Source organism: Lithobates pipiens, unplaced genomic scaffold (assembly GCF_037356315.1).
Source record: "Lithobates pipiens isolate NorthernLeopardFrog02 unplaced genomic scaffold, aLitPip1_a1.2 Scaffold_22, whole genome shotgun sequence".
In the NCBI taxonomy this organism is placed as follows: Eukaryota; Metazoa; Chordata; class Amphibia; order Anura; family Ranidae; genus Lithobates; species Lithobates pipiens.
The window spans coordinates 67,631,869-67,644,433 of NW_027507784.1; the positions used below are offsets into that span (position 1 = coordinate 67,631,869).

At 47.9% G+C, this 12,565-nt stretch overlaps 2 protein-coding genes across 6 annotated transcripts in view; one reads left to right on the plus strand and one right to left on the minus strand.

The window, feature by feature from the left end:
* Positions 1–10,110, minus strand: part of MBD5 (methyl-CpG binding domain protein 5) — a 123,047-nt gene extending 112,937 nt beyond the window's left edge. For 2 of the 3 annotated variants that reach the window (XM_077447732.1, XM_077447733.1), the window contains exon 1: positions 9,806–10,110. The gene's annotated coding sequence lies outside the window, so the exon portion shown is untranslated. The remainder of the gene's footprint in view (positions 1–9,805) is intronic. The other variant, XM_077447734.1, reaches the window with a different exon arrangement.
* A 68-nt stretch (positions 10,111–10,178) lies between these two features.
* The window catches only part of ORC4 (origin recognition complex subunit 4), an 83,784-nt gene continuing 81,397 nt past the window's right edge, over positions 10,179–12,565 (plus strand). Inside the window, exon 1 of one of the 3 annotated variants that reach the window (XM_077447737.1) lies at positions 10,179–10,200. The gene's annotated coding sequence lies outside the window, so the exon portion shown is untranslated. Of the gene's footprint in view, positions 10,301–12,565 lie in introns of all 3 variants that reach the window. The other 2 variants (XM_077447735.1, XM_077447736.1) reach the window with 2 other exon arrangements.

Genomic DNA, 12,565 nt, shown 5'->3' on the forward strand with positions numbered 1-12,565 from the left:
TATTTTGGGATTTTTTAATTTTTTTTTAAAATATCGCAATAAGAGCTTTTTCTGGTGCTGTAGGGTTTAAGTGTGTCCTATGAAGCGATTCCACCTGTCAGGGGGAGCGGGTGTGTGCGACACGATACGGATCACCGCTCCCGATTACAGGGAGTGGTGATCAGTGACGGTTTCACTAGCCAGAATGGGAAAATGCTTGTTTACATTAGTATTTCCCTGTTCTTCCTCTCTGTGAGATGAATGCGGGTATCCCCACAGACATCAAGTCTGCAGGACCCGAGATCACGCTCACGAAGCTCCCGGCGGGTGAGCGCCCGCAACCCGCCTCTTAAAGGGTAACGTACAGGTACACGATTCTGCCGCAGTATATCTGCATGAGGCGGTTAAATAATAAATTGCCCAACTAATAGATTATGAAAATAATCATTAGTTGCAGCCCTACTTCAATCTTTAAATTTTACCTATAGGTAGTGTAAATATATCTCTTAAACAAGTGCCGTTTAGGAGATATTTACTGTACATGGAGCCAGTAACATCACTGGTGCATACACTCTGAAGGAACGGCCACCTGTGCGGTTCCTTCAGAGCCCTGTGCTGTCATTGCGGCTCCGGGCCAGTAACAGAGCCAGAGTCTGTGAACCTGGAAACAAGACGGGTGAAGATGGAAGCGTTCTCCAGCGATAACATTGCATCACAGGAAGGCATTGTTTTCAGGCAAGCTTCACATAATGTGCTAGTATGCGATGCATACTAGTACATTATGCCTTTGTCTTGCAGGTAAGAAAAAAAAAAAAAAAAAGCCAAAAAACGTGCAGAGGTTTACAACCGCTTTAAGTGGTTTGTCTCATCAATGTAAACTGATAGGTTCTGCTACAGAGCTTGAGTTTTTGAAAATGAAACAGACTTGCTGGTTGGATCACCAAATTAAAATAGAAGAAAGTAAAAAAAAAAAAAAAAAAAAAAACAATGTACAAGTATGTGATTTCACCTGTAGGAGCCACTGCCCACAGTATATGTACATGGGGCGGTCGGCAACCCATTAACCTCCCTGGCGGTATTCCCAAGTGTGGCTCTTAGTGAGATTTCAGTACCAAAAGTGGTAACCCTGAGCAAGACTCGGGATCGCATCACAGGATCCATGTAGGGGGTTACATCTAGGGCTGAAACAACTAATCGATTAATCGACAACTAATCGATTGTGAAATGAATCGATTACTATTTTCATAATCGATTAATCGGCCGGTAACAAAATGGGGTTAAAGTTAGAGTCTGATGATATTTACCAGATTGACCCTTTAATAGTATATCTCTCCTCTAATAGTATATGCAGTATATATCCTATAATAGTTTATACACTATCTCTCTCATCTAATGGTATATACAGTATATCCCCTCTAATAGTATATACAGTACATCTCTCCTCTAATAGTATATACAGTACATCTCTCCTCTAATGGTATATACAGTATATCTCTCCTCTAATGGTATAAACAGTATATCCCCCCTCTAATGGTATATACAGTATATCCCCTCTAATATATACAGTATATCTCTTTTGTCCGTTATTCTCAGAGTGGATTAGATATTTTGCTCCCTAACCATATAGTTGGTTATTTATATTCACCACTGTATATAGAGATATTTAAGAATAAATTGCCTTTTTTTTAAACTTTACATATTAACTAAATTATATACCACGCTTTTTTTTTAAGGTTATTAACCGATTAATAGAAACAACAATCGGCCAACTAATCGATTATGAAGATAATCGTTAGTTGCAGCCCTAGTTACATCCCTTGTCCCCTGGATCCTGCGATGTCTCCCTGCTGTGATCTGTGAACCGCCGTGTCTCACTCTGTCACAGTGCCGAGCTCCGCTCCCTGCGAGCATTGCGACGCACGGGGACAGAGTTCAGCGCCAAATTCAAAAAGTAAAAAAACACAGTAGACTGTAATCTTACAGATTACAGTGTTGTATCAAATAATTACACATCCCCTTTGTCCCTAGTGGTTTGTCCAGTGTCCTGCATGCAGTTTTACATTATAAAAACGATTCTTTCTGCCAGGAAAGTGGAGATTGTCCATAGTAACCAAAAAAAAAAAAAATGTCTGTTTACGTCAAAAGTACTTTTAGATCAGCTAGAAAAGAGTGATAAATTAGAATCACTTGCAGAATTGAGCGATAGTAATTTGTGGGGAAATTCATCACCAAACACTGAAAGTAACGAGAGCGATGATTCTGCAACTGAGCAAATGGTAAACAGAACCAATAGAGAGGGTGAATCTCGAGGACACAGACATCAATAAAAACCTGACCGGTGTTCTAATTCTTCTCCACTCTATCCAAAACTAAAATAAAAGTTTTGCCTTTAAGTTACTTAGTTAAGAATTGGTAAAGTGCAATATAATAAATGTTTGCTTTTGGGCTTAATACTGATTTAACAGCTTGCTGCCTGCCCACAGTAGTAGTACTGCGACCGGTGACATCTGCAGGCCAGGAGACGTACCGACCTTTATTACAGGTTTGCACACCCCCTGCCAACCCATGCTGTGACTGAACACAACACGCGTCAGCTGAAAGGCCAAAACACACAGAAAAGTGTTTTTACAAAAGCATAACTCTGTGAACAGTAATCTGGCTGTTTTTACTCCCTGCAAAGCAGGGAGAAAAAACAGCCAGATTGTTAAGCAAGGCCTCATGCACACTGGAAGTTATAAAAAAAGCCGTTAACATTAGCTGTAGAATGCATTTTTCAGCGTTTTTTCGCCTTTTTTTTTTTAAACAAAATTATACTCCCACAACAGCTTATGGCTCAAAAACTATGATAACCATCGAATAGCCACTTTTTTTGCGTTTTTCAGAGTTAAAGCGTTTTACAGCAGAAAAACTCCTCTTAAAACCCACTAGTTCCGAGGGGGGGGGGGGGGGGGGGGGGTTCCCAGCCAGAAAGCACCCCTGCCAAAAACTGCTGGTAACAGCCTATGTGTGCATGGACAGATGGGATAACATGCTGGGGGGTTTATTGGCTGCAGAAATTATTAATTTTTTTTTATTATATATATAATAATAATAATAATATCTGAAGCCTAAAACAGCAGCTGTAAAAACATCCAGTGTGCAGGAGGCCTAAAAGCAGCACACATTACACAATGTTAGGCACACAATTAACCCCGTGATTACCCTTAGATGTTAACCTCTTCTTAGCCAGTTTCATTAGTACAGTGAATAGTATTAACATTAATCACTCTATTAGACTATAGATGTCAGTGTCAGTTAGTGTCAGATTGCCCACCACACTATCAAAGTCCCACTAGAAGTTACTCATCACCGCCATTAATAGTTTATCATAGCTGCATAAATTCCAGTATACACACACACACACACACACACACACACACACACACACACCCTTGTTTGCAGAAGCAATAACTTTCACACAATCAATTATATAATTTACTGGGATGTTTGTTTTTACCAAAAGCATGTAGCAGAAAACATTTTTGCCTCAATTTATGAAGAAATTCGATTTTTTTCCCCCCCATTGTATATGTTTTATAAAAGAAAGTAGAGAAGATGGTTTGTGCATTTTCCAAAATTTGTGGTCATTTGTTTTGTTTATATATATAAAAAAAATAAAAAAATAAAAAAAAAACACAACAACTCAGTGATGATCAAATAGCACCAAAAAAAGGCTCTATATGTGTGGGGGGGGGAAAAAAAAGAAAAAAAAAAAAAAAAGAAAGTCACTTGTGTAGTGTTGCATGACCGAGCAATGACATTGCAGAGTGATTATAGCAAACAAATAAACACCTTGAGTGCATAAAAAACACAACAATACATAAAAGAATGAAAATATCACAAACAAAAATCCAATCATAAAAAGTTCATATGTGAGTCCAGATAGGCGTTTGTGACACCGCAGTGATTCAACACAATCCAAAAGCGCATAAAGTGCCCGTCACCGTATATTGAATGCGCTTACCAGAAAATAAGTAAATTAGGGCGTTTGTATATAGTCGATGGGTCCCATCAAAAGATATCCTCCTTTTTAGTGGGTCAGCTCTCCATCTCCTAATAGTACTCTCCAGATATTAATCTACTCCGTGGTCCCAATAGGGAGCTCAGTAATCCCCAAAAAAGAAAGGAACTCCTCTGTCACCAGATCCAGCAAGGTGTAGACACCACTAAAAAGGAGGATATCTTTTGATGGGACCCATCGACTATATACAAACGCCCTAATTTACTTATTTTCTGGTAAGCGCATTCAATATACGGTGACGGGCACTTTATGCGCTTTTGGATTGTGTTGAATCACTGCGGTGTCACAAACGCCTATCTGGACTCACATATGAACTTTTTATGATTGGATTTTTGTTTGTGATATTTTCATTCTTTTATGTATTGTTGTGTTTTTTATGCACTCAAGGTGTTTATTTGTTTGCTATAATCATTTAATGATAATTACTCACATATTCTGACACTATTTTCCTGTTATTTAATTAAGTATAGGGTTGGCGCAGTTTTTTATTTCTGTATTTCTGTTGGGTGTTATATCACATTCATTGCTGCTGCCTGCTTTATATATAGTTTATTTTATTTGTTTTCACGTTTTTTCCCCAGCGCGGTATAATTTTTTCCACATTGCAGAGTGAATAGCAAAACATACTCTGGTCATGAAGGGGATAAAAAATGTGAAAAAAAATTAAAAAAATCACTGTACTAAACCACTATATGTGAAGCTGCTGACATTAAAACAAAGTCCCTTGTGGATGTATCAAATGAAGTGTAGGGCTAAATGTACTAATAGAACATACTGGGGTTTATTTACTAAAGGCAAATCCACTTTGCACTTGGAAATGCAGTCGCTGTAGCTCTAAGGGGGGACATACAAGGGGGAAAATATAAAAAAAATAAAATAAAAAGCATTTTTGCTTGTACATGATTGGATGATAAAATCAGCAGAGCTTCCCCTCAGATCTACAGCGATTGCACTTCCAAGTGCACTTATAGTGCAAAGTGGATTTGCCTTTCGTAAATAACCCCCAATGTCTATAGTGAACTAAAAATATGAAATAGTACAGGGCATGAAATCAAACATGTGCTATACACAAAAATATAAACCAATGAAGGAAAGAGCAGAGCAAAAATAATGTCCAAACAGTAAAAAAAATATAAAAATATAGGTTAATAAACTTCATAAGGAACGTGTCCAAATAATCAAATAACCAATTTAAAATCCTCAGTGAAAAGTGATGTGGCAAAGAAAACAAGCTGTAGAACCAAATTCAAAACAAGACAGACAATCTTCTAATGGGAAGTTGTAGATAAATACTTCTTTCCAGACAGGGTGTACTTGCCGTATGGAAAGGGGGTCAATCGGGCTCTTATCGGCCAAAAGCCTGATGGTCAAATGATACCAAATCGGATGCGATTGCAATGTATAGGAGGATAACTCCAAATACGAACGGTTAATCAAATTGTCAGGAATGGATCTGGGAAGTATAATACGGCTTTTTTTGACCTGCACCATTTGGAGCTTTTTGCTTTATTTTTCATCCTGGTCTGAATGTGAAAACATTCCATCTACTATCGGTCTCTAAAACAGACCCCCCCCCCCACCTATCGAGGTTCAATTTATATTTGGTCGGGAGAATCGCCAGAGCCCTGGATACCTGGCTGTATTATACTTCCCGCATGCATTTCTATTAATTGATTGACCGTTCGTATTTGGAGTTATTCTCCTTCATGTTCAAATCGTATCCGAGTTGGTATCATTGTTTATCATAGTTTCGGCCGATAAGAGCCCGATTTACCCACTGTCATACGGCAAGTGGGTCCACCCTGCCTGGTATGAAGTATTTATCTACAACTTTCTATTAGAAGATTCTACATCTTGTTTTGAATTAGTTGTACAGCCACTCCTAGTTTTCTTTGCCACATCACTTTTCACTAAGGATTTTAAATCAGTTATTTGATTGGACACATTCCTTGTGAAGTTTATTAACGGTTTTTATGTGTTTATACACATTTTTTGTCACCGTTTGAACATTTTTGCTCTGATCTTTCCTTCGTTGGATATATGATCATTGTATTAACAGGTTTATATTTTTGTGTATAGCACATGTTCGATTTCATGCCCTTTACCATTTCACATTTTTAGTTCACTATAGACATAGAGGGTCATTTACTAAAGGCAAATATTTGGCACTTGGAAGTGCAGTCGCTGTAGATCCGAGGGGGACATGCAAGGAACAAAAAACAGCATTTTAACTTGCACATGATTGCATGATAAAATCAGCAGAGCTTCCCCTCAGAATTACAGCGACTGCACTTCCAAGTGCACTTGCCTTTTCGTAAATAACCCCCACAGTGTTCTATCAGTACATTTAGCGCTACACTTTGTTTGTTACATGAAGGGAATAAAACCTTTCAGAGTGGTTAAATCATCACTCAACAGTAAATACTTTGATTTCAAGCAGAAATAAAATTATTAACCTAACAGATTCATTGCCAACATCTGAACATATATGCTCAAGTTACCAGCTCTGCCAACCTATGACAACTGTGTTGGGTGGGTGACCGTGTACACACTGAAGGTGGCAGTAAAAAGACAAACTATGGCAGAAGAGACAGAGCTGAGCGGTTCTGGTAGACAATCTTCCCACTGCAATTTCTGAATGATCGATCAAGCCAGTATGTGATTGGACCAACTGTTTAATGGCCAAGTCACCAGAGTTCTCCAGTCAATTTTATACCATCATTAGACCTGCTTCAACTCATGACACAGTCCACAAAGTGGTGTCCTAAGCTCCACTTCACTGTGCACTCCGCATAACCCACTCATCAACCAACAATGGAATAGTCCACATCCAACATTTTAGATTAGTAATCTACTACAGAAACCCCAGAAACCACGGCCTGCTGGAGGCACCCAAGGACTGAGTTTAGACACTGTTCTACTATTGTGTGCCACTGTATGCATCCAGATAATACCGGAGATATCTTCAATAATCTTCCCCCCACCAGGCACCAACCACCAGGGCTGAATACCAGCCACCAGAATGGCTGCACAGTCGCAGGCCAGCCACCACAGCAGCTGCACACCCAGCCACAGCCCAGCCACCACAGCTGCACACCCAGCCCCTGTCAATACCCCCTCTGCCACCACAGCTACACACACAGCTACACTCCCAGCCACCACAGCTGCACACCCAGCCACAGCCCAGCCACCACAGCTGCACACCCAGCCACAGCCCAGCCACCACAGCAGCTGCACACCCAGCCACCGTCAATACCCCCTCTGCCACCACAGCTACACACACGGCTACACTCCCAGCCACAGCCCAGCCACCACAGCTGCACACCCAGCCCCCACAGCTACACACCCAGCCACCGTCAATACCCCCTCTGCCACCACAGCTACACTCCCAGCCACAGCCCAGCACCCCCTATGCCACCACAGCTTCACCCCCAGCCATGCATCACAGCTGCACACCCAGCTACAGCCCAGCCACCACAGATGCACACCCAGCCACAGCCCAGCACCCCCTATGCCACCACAGCTTCAACCCCAGCCACACATCCATACATCACAGCTGCACACCCAGCCACCACTAATACCCTCTCTGCCACACAGCTGCACACTCAGCCATCGCAACAGCCACTACAGCTGCAGCCCTAGCCCAGCCAGCACAGCTGCAGCCCTAGCCAAGTCAGCACCCTCAGCCACCACAGCTACACCCCAAGCACCACTGCATTAACATTACAGTCCCATCATTAGAACTACACATCAACCTCGCCACTGCGCAGTCATTAGAGCTGCGTGCCCCCACCAGCCACATCATTGTCAAAGCCCAGCCACCACACAGCTGCACAGTCAGCCACAGCAACAGCCCAGCCACTACAGCTGCATCTCCAGCCATAGCCCAGCCACCACAGCTACACCCCAAGCACCAAAGTTGTGTCCTAGCCAACAGAACTACACCTCAACCCTGCCACAGTGCAGCCATCAGAGCTGCGTGCCCCCACCAGCCACATCATTGTCACAGCCCAGCCACCACAGCTGCACCCCCGTAATCAGAGTTGTGTTCCCAACACAGCTCAGCCACCAGAGCTGCGCTTCTACCATAGCCCAACCACCGCAGCTGTGACAACAGCCCCCAGCTACAGCCCAGCTACCAAAAATGCATCTTTGTCAAAGCTGTAGATTTGTATCCCTGTCACTAGAGTTACCACCAGAGCTGCACCCCCACCACAGCACAGCATCATCAGTCATAAAAGCCTTTACAGGAGAGCTGTGCCCTGCCCCAACCACAGCTGCATCACTGTCAACACATAACCAGCACAGCTGTGCCCATCACCAGAGTTGTGACCCCCACCATCAGAATTACCACCAGAGCTGTAGGACTGCAGGCAGAATTGCATCCCACCAGAGCTGGGTCCCCTCACATAACACTGGCAAAAGAAACTTGACCAATTGTATAGCAGCATTAAACCCAAAATTAAACACTATATTACAGCTTCCCAATTCTTAAATGTCATGGCTGCATTTGTTTTCTTTTTTAGGCTTTTTTTTACCCCTTTCCCTTCATTTGGTGATCCAGCTAGCAAGTATCTTTTTCAAAAGCACAAGCTCTCCAGCATTATGTATCAGTTACAGAGTTAAGACAAGCCATTTAACATTGACAGGGGTGCTTACAATGATCAATATTTATGTAAAATCTTAATCCCAAAATAAAAAAAAATAAAAAAACGGTTTACTGTAACCGATTATAAAGTGTGAGCTCGAACTTGGCTTCTGTTATCGTATGTAAATCTGCTAATACATTTAACACTACTCTCCCCCCAGACTGACAATGCTGCATCCAGACCCGATTCCTGGGGCAAACCTGACATTGCAATAAATCTGACCCGACCCTGACATAAACCTGTCCTGATCCTGGCATAAACCTGTCCCGACTTAAACCTGATCCTGACATAAACCTGTCCCCATCCTGACATAAACCTGACCTGACCAGACATTGGCATAAACCTGACCCGATCCTGACATAAACCTGACCCTGAAATACAGAACAACTACTTTGTCAAAACTGAGCTTCAACTTGCACCGCACATGTGTGAACCCAGCCTAAGGATAGAAGACAAATGCATCACATCTAACGCTTGGGGATCTGCAATATAATACATTTCTGGCTTGGGGATTAATACTGCTCTAACTCCAAGTATTGAGAAGTGTCTGCAATGCTTCCAGCTGCAATAGAGTTGCATTTTTTACTGCAAATAAAGTCTCATAGACAGCGCTGAGCCGTGTTGTTGCTTTAATAAGACTCCAGTCATAGGAAAGCCACATGTCCTTCCAGCCCCACCATCAGAGCGGTGTCCCCCTAAAGGGGACCTGTCATACAATCGGTCACAGACAGGGCTCCAGTCTAGTGCTGGGCTGACACCCCAGACCGGAGTCAGGCCCTGGCTCTGTGCGGCAGCTCTGGTTGTGACCGCCCTGACAGGTCCACTTTAAGCCCCCATATGGAGATGTCCCATGGATACAGGCTCCTGGCTTGTCCCATGTGCTGTCACAGAGGGCCCTGTGTACCAGAGCCCAGCACCCCTCACCTACCACAGCAAAACCGAGTCTGAAGGCTGCAGTAGGAGGAGTGAGACTCTATGGCTCGGTGCCGTGGGCTGGGAACTTCAGCAAACCATCTCCCAGTTGGGGCCAAGAGAAGATCCCAGGGGCCACACAGAATTCCATGCTGTGACCCCCCTCAGTCCCCCCTCCATGGCCCAGGCTGGGCTCCCCTCTTACCCCGTGTCCTCAGGGTGATCTCATGGTCACTTCCGGCCTCTCTCAGGCAGAGCAGTCCCTAGATAAGTAGTGTGGCCCCTGAGCTGGGCTCCGGGGGGGCCCCCTGTCCCTCTCAGGCCCGGTCAGCGCTTCCCCTCCACCCCCACATACAGCTGGGAGCCGGAGGGCAGCGCTCCCTCTCTCACCCGCTCCCCGGGGCTCAACACGACACCCCTCGGCGACTCCCCCGGCCGCTTCTAGCTCCCTGGCTCCTCAGGAAAAAGATGGGAGTTTTCCAACTGCGCATGTCCGGGCCAGGCCGGGGGAAGGGGAGGGGAGGGGACCCAGGGTGCACCGCGGCCAGGAGATTCCCGGAAGTGACGGAACCCCGGAACAGGTCGTCTGCTGTCTCCAAGGTGACGGCACGGGGGGGCGGGGCTGGAGGATGCTGGGGTCACGTGGGGGAAAGTAGTGGAGAGCGGGAGATATACACATACAGGGTTCTCCGGGGAGCAGGTGAGAGCCGCATATTGACAGCAATGCACCCTCCATGCTGACTGAAGACCATGCACCTCAAGCACTGAGGACAACACATCCCCCATGCTGACTGAGGAGCAATGCACTCTCCATGCTGACAGAGGACCCCGCACACTGACTGAGAGCAACGCACCCTCCATGCTGATTGAAGACCCTGCACCTACAGTACTTAGGGCAGCGCATCCTCCATGCTGACTGAGGATCCTGCACCTCTAGTACCTAGGGCAATGCAGCCTCCATGCTGACTGAGGGCCCCCCTCGCACCTCGAGTGCTGACTGAGGGCCCCCCTCGCACCTCGAGTGCTGACTGAGGGCCCCCCTCGCACCTCGAGTGCTGACTGAGGGCCCCCCTCGCACCTCGAGTGCTGACTGAGGGCCCCCCTCGCACCTCGAGTGCTGACTGAGGGCCCCCCTCGCACCTCGAGTGCTGACTGAGGGCCCCCCTCGCACCTCGAGTGCTGACTGAGGGCCCCCCTCGCACCTCGAGTGCTGACTGAGGACCCCTCGCACCTCGAGTGCTGACTGAGGGCCCCCCTCGCACCTCGAGTGCTGACTGAGGACCCCTCGCACCTCGAGTGCTGACTGAGGACCCCCCTCGCACCTCGAGTGCTGACTGAGGACCCCTCGCACCTCGAGTGCTGACTGAGGACCCCCCCACCTCGCACCTCGAGTGCTGACTGAGGACCCCCCCCCCCTCGCACCTCGAGTGCTGACTGAGGACCCCCCCCTCGCACCTCGAGTGCTGACTGAGAACCCCCCCTCCCTCGCACCTCGAGTGCTGACTGAGGACCCCCCCTCCCTCGCACCTCGAGTGCTGACTGAGGGGGCCCCCCTCCCTCGCACCTCGAGTGCTGACTGAGGGGGCCCCCCTCCCTCGCACCTCGAGTGCTGACTGAGGGGGCCCCCCTCCCTCGCACCTCGAGTTCTGACTGAGGGGCCCCCCTCCCTCGCACCTCGAGTTCTGACTGAGGGGCCCCCCTCCCTCGCACCTCGAGTTCTGACTGAGGGGCCCCCCTCCCTCGCACCTCGAGTTCTGACTGAGGGGCCCCCCTCCCTCGCACCTCGAGTTCTGACTGAGGGGCCCCCCTCCCTCGCACCTCGAGTTCTGACTGAGGGGCCCCCCTCCCTCGCACCTCGAGTGCTGACTGAGGGGCCCCCCTCCCTCGCACCTCGAGTGCTGACTGAGGGGCCCCCCTCCCTCGCACCTCGAGTGCTGACTGAGGGGCCCCCCTCCCTCGCACCTCGAGTGCTGACTGAGGGGCCCCCCTCCCTCGCACCTCGAGTGCTGACTGAGGGGCCCCCCTCCCTCGCACCTCGAGTGCTGACTGAGGACCCCCCCCTCCCTCGCACCTCGAGTGCTGACTGAGGACCCCCCCCTCCCTCGCACCTCGAGTGCTGACTGAGGACCCCCCCCTCCCTCGCACCTCGAGTGCTGACTGAGGACCCCCCCCTCCCTCGCACCTCGAGTGCTGACTGAGGACCCCCCCCTCCCTCGCACCTCGAGTGCTGACTGAGGACCCCCCCCTCCCTCGCACCTCGAGTGCTGACTGAGGACCCCCCCCTCCCTCGCACCTCGAGTGCTGACTGAGGACCCCCCCCTCCCTCGCACCTCGAGTGCTGACTGAGGACCCCCCCTCCCTCGCACCTCGAGTGCTGACTGAGGGGCCCCCCTCCCTCGCACCTCGAGTGCTGACTGAGGGGCCCCCCTCCCTCGCACCTCGAGTGCTGACTGAGGGGCCCCCCTCCCTCGCACCTCGAGTGCTGACTGGGGGGGCCCCCCTCCCTCGCACCTCGAGTGCTGACTGAGGGGCCCCCCCCTCGCACCACCTCGAGTGCTGACTGAGGGCAATGAACCCTCCATGCTGACTGAGAGCCATGCTCTGCACTGATGAAGACACTGACAGCCTCCACCCTGACTGTAGCAATACACTGACAGCACAGCACATTTATGGAGTGCTCCACTGAGAATGCTACACCCTCTCACTGACTGGGAACAGTAGACACAGCGAGCTGAGGACCCTGAAAGAACTGACTCCCGTTCACTGGGCATATAGGTCCTGGCTTTGACTGGGTGTGGGTGACTCCTCTCACTGACTGGTCACTAAGGATGAGCTCCGGTGTTTTCGCACAGCCCACTTGCAGAGCCTGCCAGGAAGTCGGCACTGCGCTAATCACAGGCAGTGAGACATTTCCCGATGCTTGTGATTAGCGCAGTGCCAACTTCCTGGCGGGTTCGGCACATGG